Source organism: Oncorhynchus tshawytscha, linkage group LG01, assembly GCF_018296145.1.
Source record: "Oncorhynchus tshawytscha isolate Ot180627B linkage group LG01, Otsh_v2.0, whole genome shotgun sequence".
In the NCBI taxonomy this organism is placed as follows: Eukaryota; Metazoa; Chordata; class Actinopteri; order Salmoniformes; family Salmonidae; genus Oncorhynchus; species Oncorhynchus tshawytscha.
The window spans coordinates 78,551,956-78,562,329 of record NC_056429.1 but is presented as its reverse complement, the minus strand read 5'-3'; positions in this window follow the sequence as shown (position 1 = coordinate 78,562,329).

Below are 10,374 nucleotides of genomic sequence, written 5' to 3'. Positions count from 1 at the left end.
TGAGAAACGCATCCTCATATGTGAACACATGACAGATTCGCTTTAAATTAGGCTATGATTTATTCCCACATACATACAAGAACAAATGCATTTTGAGACTATTTAAAAGCGCTTTCGTCATGTTTCAAACGAGGAACTGTGAGAGCGCATTTTTTTTTATACAGAGCGCTTTTTTCGTCGGTCACGCTTTGAACGCACGGAACAAACCCTGTTCACCCGAGAACAGAGTGGAATGATTGGTCACGTGCGTGGGCGCGGTTGACCTACTTTTGCCCAATAGCAGAGCGAGATATCCTGCGCTCGCTGCTCACCCCCTCCCTAGCCGGTTCTCACAACCCCTCATGTGCCTTTGCCCAGGGAGAAAAACAACTCAATCTCACACAGTACTGGGGAAGAAAAAAGGGTCCATACTCCTTGAAATAAGCCGTTTAGGCCTACAAATGAACAACTGCAGGATCCTCAACCTGAGTGTTGTCTTCTGCTGCCAGAATCCTCAACCGCACCAGATCAACTGATCTCATCACAGCAGTAGTGGTGCATGGGTAAAATTACTGAGGAAACCAAGCCAGAAAAAAATGCCATATTACAAACTTTTTTGTGGTAATTGCTTGTTTGCTCTATAACCTGGTAATTCATCTGCCTTGCAATCGTGATATATAGGCCTAATGCCGAGAAAATTAGAAGACACAGTGTCAGAATAATTTCAAACACACCTTTGTTTCAAAACAAAAGCGGAGAGCAACTGTCCCATGAAGTCCACAAAGCATATTGCATGTAACAAACAGTTACATGACCTACAGCATGGTCAAGCAAGTTAATGTTTCCAACATGTTCAGACTACTAAACAACTATTGATTTAGAACCATGGAAAGTTATCAAATGTTGCAAAGAAAATAGGAGCTGCTTCCATTATTTCAGCACCATTTCATCTTCAACATCATCAAATCACTTATGTCTAATACAGTGACAACTAAAATATATAAAAAACAATGTAGTCCAATCAACATAAGCTAAATATGATGTGACTGTTCATGGTACTGATTTCTGTCTGTCTGTGTGTGTTTGTGTGTGTGTTCGTGCAAGTAGAAAAAAAACATGTTGACACCCTACTTGTAGAGAAATGCCAATGCCATCCGCCTCTCTTTCATGTTGACAAAACAATCTATGAATCTGTTATACAGTACATGCTTTTATGTTTTGTTTTCCTAGGCTAGCTGGCTAAAAATCTTGCTCGCTAGCCTAACTTCCTGTCATGGGCAACGTTAGCTAGTTAACATTAGCCTTCTACATCTAGCTACATATTGAACTTCCATCCTCTCAGGCCAGGGGCACAATGTATGAATGTATGGTTAGATCAGAATCGGCGTTATAATCATTGGCCAGTACGGACAATGAAGTAAAACAACAATTCCGAATCCCTAACTCCATCCATGGAAATTTAGGAAAGAGCCAATTTTAGCTAGCTAGCTATCCACCGGAGGAGATGCAACAATTCAAGTTGTTTCTGTCAAATCCGTATGGCTCTTGATATGATGTGATTGGAGTGAAGCCAAATCCAAACTGGCTTCCCATGATACTTTTTTTTGGTGCGCCAGGACCATACACAGTTGAGCTCACTAAGTTTAGCTCAAGTTGGCTATTATTTTGGCTATTATTGGCTATTATGATTGGCTATTCTTTTATACTTTTTTATCAAGGGAGGCCAAATGCTGGCAAGCTTCACTTGAAATCAATGCTACGGGCACTGTTTTGCTCGCTTGGATGCTTTCTCAAGTGAAATACATTCAGACTCTTGTGAATTGAAGGAACATTATAAAACACAGAGAGACAAAAGATAAATTACTTTTTTTTATGTATTGGCCCATTTTTTGGGGAAGTCTTGCTTCCCTTGCCATCCATGAATACACCCTACTGCATCACAGCAATCTTTATTCCTGGTGGAATTACACTTAGGCAGAAGAGGCAATTGTCTCAGTCCTGGACATAATGCAAATAATAAATAAAATAAATCTGCTTGAGGCCCATGCTCCACTCAAAGCATAATGAATAAATAATTACAAAAACACCCATCAAAATCTGTCTGTTTAAAGCAGCAATCAGCAGTAGAAACAATAACAAAGAAACAATAACAAAGCGGGCTTCCCGCTCTTGGTTCAGTAAAAAGCTGAGGGATGGGTCTAAAGAAACGTAACCACTCAAATTCATAGACAAAGCTATGGATGCAAGGACTAACCATCCATGATATCAACATTATAGTTTTAACCATGTAATGAGGTGTTTGTTTACATTGACTTTGTTTACAAACATTGGAGTAAAACAAGCTTATATTTTGGTTACTGTGGGGTATGACAGTTGAACTAAGCTTATAAGGCATTTATAAGTTATATTCTTCAAGAATCAATGGGTACATCATTATTAACAACAATTTATGTAGCAACTGCTGATTTCCTTTTTAAGCTAAAGATGTCAGTTTTTTTGCATGGATCTACATTTTTTGCATGACTCTAAATCCACCGCAGCTGCCAATGTCGGCCTTGTTATTTGTCAGACCAGGAGACATCCTGAAAATTGGTCTTCTCATGAAGACGCCTTTATGGAATATGAGACTCTCACAAACACAGTAGTGTTCTCCGTGTCATGGGACTTGTCTGAAGGTAACCCGGAAAATGAATGGAAGTGAATAGAGAATTTCCAGGTAAAAAAAAGTTACACAGGCAATTCCACGATAATTAAAAAATATAAATAATTCCTGAGCTTTCTTATCTCTTAGATATAAGACAGACACTTCCAAACATACTTCCTTTTGATAAAATGTTGGACTATCTGTTTTTCCATGTATGAATCTGGTAACACAATAATATTTATTTTGTAAAAAAGACAGGTGCTACTGATAATACCATAGTTGAGGACATGTATGTGTAGCCCATGTATCTGATGCTATCTGGCCAAAAAGATGATGGCATGTCATACTTCTTTTGGCCAGGCAGCATCAGATACAGTGGGGCAAAAAAGTATTTAGTCAGCCACCAATTGTGCAAGTTCTCCCACTTAAATAATAAGTATTTAGTCAGCCACCAATTGTGCAAGTTCTCCCACTTAAATAATAAGTATTTAGTCAGCCACCATAATTTGCAAATAAATTCATTACAAATCCTACAATGTGATTTTCTGGATTTTTTTTCTTCTCATTTTGTCTGTCATAGTTGAAGTGTACCTATGATGAAAATTACAGGCCTCTCTCATCTTTTTAAGTGGGAGAACTTGACTAAATACTTTTTTGCCCCACTGTACATGGGCTACATACTACACACTGAGGGTACAAAATATTAGGAACACCTTCCTAATATTGAGTTGCACCCCTTTTGCCCTCAGAACAGCCTCAATTCGTCGGGGTATGGACTCTACAAGGTGTCGAAAGCGTTCCACAGGGATGCTGGCCCATACTGATTCCAATGCTTCCCACAGTTGTGTCAAGTTGGCTGGATGTCCTTTGGGTGGTGGACCACTCTTCATACACACGGGAAACTGTTGAGTGTGAAAAAATCCCAGCAGCTTTGCAGTTATTGACACAGTCAAGCCGGTGCGCCTGGCACCTACAACCATACCCCGTTCAAAGGCACTTACAACTATTGTCTTGCTTATTTACCCTCTGAATGGCACACTTACACAATCCATGTCTCAATTGTCTAAAGGCTGAAAAATCCTTCTTTAACCTGTCTCCTCCCCTTCATCTACACTGATTTAAGTGGATTTAACAGGTGACATTAATAAAGGATCATAGCTTTCACCTAGATTCTCTTCTGGTCAGTCTATTGCACACTCAGTGTATAAAAAGTAAGACAGAGTGGCGGTGTTTCAGTTTGCGCTTAGTGGGAATATAATTTGTTTTACAACAGGACAATGACCCAACACACCTCCAGGTTGTGTAAGGGCTATTTGACCAAGAAAGAGAGTGATGGAGTGCTGCATCAAATGACCTGGCCTCCACAATCACCTGACCTCAACCCAATTGAGATGGTTTGGGATGAGTTGGACCACAGAGTGAAGGAAAACCAGCCAACAAGTGCTCAGTATATGTGGGAACTCCTTCAAGACTGTTGGAAAAGCATTCCTCATGAAGCTGGTTGAGAGAATGCTAAGCGTATGAAAAGCTGTCATCAAGGCAAAGGGTGGCTACTTTGAAGAATCTAAAATCTATTTTGGTTACTACATGATTCCATATGTGTTATTTCATAGTTTTGATGCCTTCACTATTATTCTAATGTAGAAAATAGTAAAAATAAAGAAAAACCCTTGAATGAGCAGGTGTGTCCACATTTTTTACTTTTTACAGTGGGGAGTACAAGTATTTGATACACTGCCGATTTTGCAGGTTTTCCTACTTACAAAGCAGGTAGAGGTCTGTAATTTTTATCATAGGTACACTTCAACTGTGAGAGACGGAATCTAAAACAAAAATCCAGAAAATCACATTGTATGATTTTTAAGTAATTAATTTGCATTTTATTGCATGACATAAGTATTTGATCACCTACCAACCAGCCCTCCTGTTCTCCAATCATTACCTGTATTAACTGCACCTGTTTGAACTCATTACCTATATTCAAGACACCTGTCCACACACTCAATCAAACAGACTCCAACCTCTCCACAATGGCCAAGACCAGAGAGGGTGTAAGGACATCAGGGATAAAATTGTAGACCTGCACAAGGCTGGGATGGGCTACAGGACAATAGGCAAGCAGCTTGGTGAGTAGGCAACAACTGTTGGAGCAATTATTAGAAAATGGAAGAAGTTCAAGATGACGGTCAATCACCCTCGGTCTGGGGCTCCATTCAAGATCTCACCTCGTGGGGCATCAATGATCATGAGGAAGGTGAGGGATCAGCCCAGAACTACACGGCAGGACCTGGTCAAAGACCTGAAGAGAGCTGGGACCACAGTCTCAAAGAAAAGCCTTAGTAACACACTACGCTGTCATGGATTAAAATCCTGCAGCGCACACAAGGTCCCCCTGCTCAAGCCAGCGCATGTCCAGGCCCGTCTGAAGTTTGCCAATGACCATATGGATGATCCAGAGGAGGAATGGGAGAAGGTCATGTGGTCTGATGAGACAAAAATAGAGCTTTTTGGTCTAAACTCCACTCGCCGTGTTTGGAGGAAGAAGAAGGATGAGTACAACCCCAAGAACACCATCCCAACCGTGAAGCATGGAGATGGAAACATCATTCTTTGGGGATGCTTTTCTGCAAAGGGGACAGGACGACTGCCCCGTATTGAGGGGAGGATGGATGGGGCCATGTATCGCGAGATCTTGGCCAACAACCTCCTTCCCTCAGCAAGAGCATTGAAGATGGGTCGTGGCTGGGTCTTCCAGCATGACAACAACCCGAAACACACAGCCAGGGCAACTAAGGAGTGGAAGCATCTCAAGGTCCTGGAGTGGCCTAGCCAGTCTCCAGACCTGAACCTAATAGAAAATCTTTGGAGGGAGCTGAAAGTCCGTATTGCCCAGTGACAGCCCCGAAACCTGAAGGATCTGGAGAAGGTCTGTATGGAGGAGTGGGCCAAAATCCCTGCTGCAGTGTGTGCAAACCTGGTCAAGAACTACAGGAAATGTATGATCTCTGTAATTGCAAACAAAGGTTTCTGTACCAAATATTAAGTTCTGCTTTTCTGATGTATCAAATACTTACGTCATGCAATAAAATGCAAATGAATGACTTAAAAATCATACAATGTGATTTTCTGGATTTTTGTTTTCGATTCCTCTCTCACAGTTGAAGTGTAATTATGATAAAAAATTACAGACCTCTACATGCTTTGTAAGTAAGGAAACCTGCAAAATCGGCAGTGTATCAAATACTTGTACCCACTGTATACACAGAGTTAAAAAAGGGCTAAAAGTAAAACAAATGGACCTGTAGATGTTTTTCAAATCCTGATATATACTGTATTTGTTTTCAGTTCATAGCAACTACACATTTTCTTATTGTGCAATGCAAGCTATAGTCCTCTAATGGAACACTTGCAGACACATGCACAGATAGGGTTCAACCAGTGCCTGAGATCTTGCCAGTGATGATGTCAATCAAATTTCTCTGTAAGGAGTCATTGTCACTACTCTTGCTTAAAATGTGTGGCAAGTGTCCGGTATAGGCCTATCGCCTGTGCAAAAAAATAATTCACTACAGATGCAGTTGAAATATTATAAGGAATTACATATTTTTGTGTGGGTGAGGTGGGGGGGGGGGGTCATTTTTAGCACCTTCCCCTCACAAAGATCTTTGCATGGCGCTGAACACTTGAAACAGTGAGTGGGCGAATCACTGCATGTACAATATTCCCTTGAGCTCTCAGTCTCTCTCTTGCTCTTTCTATTGTCACGCCCTGACCTTAGTTATCTATGTTTTATGTGTTATTTTGGTCAGGTCAGGGTGTGACGAGGGTGGGTATGTGTGTTTTAGTCCTGTCTAGGGTTTTTGTATATCGATGGGGGTTTTGTATGTCTAGGTAATGTAGGTCTATGGTGGCCTGAATTGGTTGCAAATCAGAGGCAGCTGTTTATCGTTGTCTCTGATTGGGGATCCTATTTAGGTTGCCATTTTCCATTTTGGTTTTGTGGGCTATTCTCTATGTGTTGTTTCCTTTCAGCACTTGGTTTATATGGCGTCACGGTTGTTAAGTGGTGTGGCTTTATTAAAATAAGTATGTATTCATATCATGCTGCGCCTTGGTCTCATCAATACGACGAACGTGACATCTCTTCTTTCTTTCTTTCTCTCTCCTCTCTCTTTCTCATCTCTCTCCCCCCAAAATGCAAATTCAGAGAGTTGGACAGATGTAATTTTTAAGCAGACTAGAAATAATTTCAGACAGAGAGCCCTTTCACATGATTTTGTTTTAATCAATCATAAGATGTGGCAATTTAGAACAATGCAATCTATTAGGAATGTTCTATATATCCTTAAGGTCAAAACGGTCTTGTTTTTATGACATCTTCCTAGTACACACACTCTAATCCACTATATTGTGCCTGTACCAATAACAGATTGAAAATAAGATTAGCATGAACAGAATTACCTAAATCAGCCAGTTCGTTATGTACTCCAAGATCTTGATCCTACTTTGCCCTGCACACACACACTTTAGGCCCCTCAAACTCATCTCTGGAATCGACACCAGTCCCACTGCATTTTTTCATTGTTCCCCGCTAAACAGGGACTGATTTAGATCTGGGACACCAGATGGGTGCAATTAATTACCAGGTAGAACAGAAAACCATCAGTCTCTGGACCTTGTAAGGTCAGAGTTCAATAGCCCTGCTCTAGGCTATCTGATAACCCTTTGTTGTGCAATGAAATTAACTGAAAACATCAATTGTGGTTTGACACAGATTTGGCTTCTTTATTTGACAATAAAACATAGCTGTCACGTAGAGTAGGCCAGATGGCTAAACTGGATAACCTAACCTCTATAAAAATAAAAAGATGGCGGAACCGCAAAAGTTCTTCTGTGCAAAGGTGTTTATTTACAAGTGATTCCGGAACAGAAAATAACAGTACTGCCATCAACGTCTACCTTATGGGACAGCTTAACAACAATGCTGCCCCATCCACAGCTCAATCCCAAAAAATCCCCCTTAGAGACTGGAGAGAGGCTCCTTTTGTAGGGCGAGCCCCTCCCCTCAGAACAATTAACCCTAATTAATTAATCAATTAACAATACAAACCTACATTTTCCATGAACTAAACATACTAAAGCATATACATTGCAACACGGTTTTAAACAATATCACAACATAACATTTACAACATTACATCATTACTGACAATATCTTTCAATATGCCCATATGCATTAATGAGCCATTTGGGACAGGCACTATAAAGCCAACCCAATTCCCTTAGCTCGGGTCCTTTTCCAGCATACCCAGAAGCTACAGAGATGGAGAGAGAGGAACAGAACAAACAAACAATGCGCTCATCCACAACATTGATAAGTATAATAATTATTGTATCTCTCAAATATGAACATTGACAAGTGTGAAATGCATGCACCAAGACAGAAGTTAAATTGTATGTCGACCCACATTGTTAACTTATGGTATAATGGCGCAGGGAGGAGTGATGAATATGTGTGTGCGTTAAAGAACCAAATGCTGCCCGCGGCCAGTGACGGACTTCTACGTCACATTACCTTCCTCCTCTCCTGAAGCGACCATGTTCGGGAGCCTTGATAGGTAGTCCGCAGTAACGTTCTCTTTTCCTGCCTTGTGACGGACACAGAACCTGAAGGGCTGGAGCTCCAGATACCATCTGGTCACACGAGAATTCCGGTCCTTCATGGTCTGGATCCAGGTCAGTGCTCTGTGGTCCGTGTGCAGGTCAAATTCCCTCCCAAGAAGGTAGTAACGGAGGCTATCTAGGGCCCACTTTATAGCCAGGCACTCCTTTTCGATTGTAGAATACCTGGTTTCCCTGGGCAACAGCTTCCGACTCAGGTACAGCACAGGAAGCTCTTCTCTTGGCTCCCCTTGGGCCAGTACAGCTCCAATTCCTACAGCCGAAGCGTCCACCTGCACGAGAAATCTCTTCTTAAAATCAGGGGTCTGGAGAACAGGGAATGAGCACAGTCGTTTTTTCAGTGTCATGAAGGCTTCCTCACACTCCTCAGTCCACTTCACAGGGTTGCTGGCCCCCTTCGAAGTGAGGTTGGTCAGAGGGACAGCGATGGTCGAAAACTGTGGAATGAATCTCCGGTACCACCCTGCCAGACCTAGGAAGGACTTCACCTGTGTCTTGGTTCTGGGTTGAGGGCTATTCCTGATGGACTCCACTTTCTCCACCTGAGGCCGAACTTCACCCTTACCCAGCTGGTAACCCAGGTACTTTGTCTCCTGTTTCGCCCACTCACACTTCAGGAGGTTAAGCGTGAGGCCTGCTTCATGGATCTTCCCCAGGACGCTGCTAAGATGCTGTATGTGCTCCTCCCAGGAGTGGCTGTAGATCACCACGTCGTCCAAGTAAGCAGCACAGTAATCGTCACAGTCCTGGAGGACCTTGTCCATCAGCCTCTGGAAAGTCGCAGGGGCCCCATGAAGGCCAAACGGCATGACCTTGAACTGGAACAGGCCCATTGGCGTCCGGAATGCAGTGTAGGCCTTGGATTGTTCATCCAGGGGCACATGCCAGTACCCTTTGCAGAGATCCAATGTGGTGATGTAATGAGCTCTACCTATTCTCTCCAGTAAGTCGTCAATGCGGGGCATGGGATAGGCATCAAACTGGGAGATGGCATTCACCTTACGGAAGTCCATGCAGACGCGCAAAGAGCCATCCTTCTTTGGGACAATGACAATAGGGCTGCTCCATTCACTTGAAGATGGCTCGACAACATCCATCTCTATCATGGTGTGGACCTCTTCCTTGAGGGCTACCACCAGCCTCTCAGGCACACGGTAAGGATGCTGGCGGACAGGGTTCTGGCCAGGTTTCAAACGAATGACGTGTTCCAGGACTTTGGTTCTTCCTGGTCTCTGACTGAAGAGGGCCGGATACTTGCCAAACAGCTGCTTCAGCTCATCTTGCTTGTCTTCTTCCAGGTGAGCCAGTATGACTTCTGCTCGTTCTTTCCATGCCTCTGTGACTCCATCCGACTCATCCTCTTCTACTCTGCGGACCAGAAAGGACTTTCCTTTGGAGAGTTCCTCTTTCTCCTCCCAGGCCTTGAGAAGGTTCACATGGTAGGTTTGCTTCTTCTTACCCTTGTCCGGGTGCAGCACCTCGTAGGTCACTGGGCCCATCTTCCTCCCGATTAGGTACGGTCCTTGCCATTGCGCAAGGAGCTTGCTGGTAGACGAGGGAAGGAGGAGCAGGACTTTCTGTCCTGGCTCAAACTCTCTGTGGCGAGCGTGCTGGTCATAGCCTCTCTTCTGGGCCTTCTGGGCTTGCTGAAGGTTTGCTCTAGCTTCCTCTCGGTACCGTTCCAACCTGTCCTGCATCTGGAGGACATACTGGACAATCCCCTGTCCTGAGGTAGCTACTGGGGAACCTTCCCAGCACTTCTTCAGCAGGTCCAGTGGTCCTTGCACTGGCCATCCATAGAGGAGTTCGAATGGCGAGAAACCTGTCGATGCCTGAGGCACCTCCCTGTAAGCAAAAAGCAGAAAGGGTAACCACTTATCCCAGTCTTTACCAGTGTCAGCCACAAACTTCCTCAGCATGTTCTTGAGCGTTTGATTGAATCTCTCTACGAGCCCATCCGTTTGGGGATGGTAGGGAGTAGTCCTCAAGCCTTTAATGCCCAGCTGTCGGTGGAGTTGAACCATCAGTCGCGAGGTGAAGTTTGTCCCTTGGTCCGTCAGGATTTCATC